This window comes from Habropoda laboriosa, unplaced genomic scaffold (genome assembly GCF_001263275.1).
Source record: "Habropoda laboriosa isolate 0110345459 unplaced genomic scaffold, ASM126327v1 scaffold440, whole genome shotgun sequence".
NCBI classification, from domain to species: Eukaryota; Metazoa; Arthropoda; class Insecta; order Hymenoptera; family Apidae; genus Habropoda; species Habropoda laboriosa.
In genome coordinates this window covers 349,018-350,008 of record NW_017100710.1, presented here as the reverse complement: position 1 = coordinate 350,008, position 991 = coordinate 349,018, and the positions used below count along the sequence as shown (strand labels likewise).

The 991-nt window shown below is 32.8% G+C and overlaps 1 protein-coding gene across 1 annotated transcript in view; it reads left to right on the top strand.

Moving 5' to 3' along the window:
• LOC108577029 (calcitonin gene-related peptide type 1 receptor-like) overlaps positions 1 to 991 on the top strand; it is a 213,834-nt gene that overhangs the window by 102,779 nt on the left and 110,064 nt on the right. The gene's annotated exons all lie outside the window — the stretch shown is intronic.

Below are 991 nucleotides of genomic sequence, written 5' to 3'. Positions count from 1 at the left end.
CGTGGAAACGCTGAAAAGCGAGAACGTGTTTGACGTGGTGTCTGTCAGGTTGAAAAGTCAGATGCAGCTTTGACGAACAACTGCGGAAGGGTTTCATTTTGTAATAAATTACAGCGAATGATATTTTTCCGAAGGAATAATTGCAGTGTCCTGAACATTGATATTCCACCGGGAACGTGTTCTGCAGTATTATTCGCGTTTGTTCGATACCATGAATTAATACAATAATTTACGTTTTTAGAGCTGAGAAAAATACAATTTTCTCCTCTTTAGCTTCGCTATTTATTTCCTTATCGACAGATAAGTGTGCACAATAGTGGTCGAGAAATACACAAAGTATAAAAATCTTACAATCGTCGTTTCACAAGTGCTAGTGTCATTTTTATCGCAGATATTGTGGCTGTGTAAAATAAAACGTCGAATTGGGATTTCAGCTAATACGAACATTTAAATTATCTAACAAAAATAGTATGAAAATTAAAATGAAAAAATTCAGAATTTTTTAATCATTCGAGCGATCCTTTTTTCACGAATAATTACAGTAGAAATCTGACGTTTTATGTTACACAATGTACGAACAGCTGTACTTGTTAAAAATAATGAAAGTATCCTCGAGGATTGACAATTAAACGAATAGGTGTCATGGCTAGTGAAACATCGAATTAAACTAAAAACTAATTAAGAAATGTCACTTAAAGTACACGTGTAAATTGTGATTTAAACGATTTAAGCTATTGTACGATCCTAACTCATTAGATAACAATTAATTCTGTTTAAATCTATATACAGTATGCAACGAAAGTTCTCGGACTCCAAGTTTAACCATTTATTGCGGTGGAATGGAAGATGGTAAAAAGGAGAACATGATACTTTCATAAATTTTTTTAAATGTCTGATTGCCAATCGAAGGATTTTGCAATTTTAGTTTGGAAACTTTTGTTAGATACTGTGTATGATACACATGCAACAAAATGTGATCGAACATTTACAC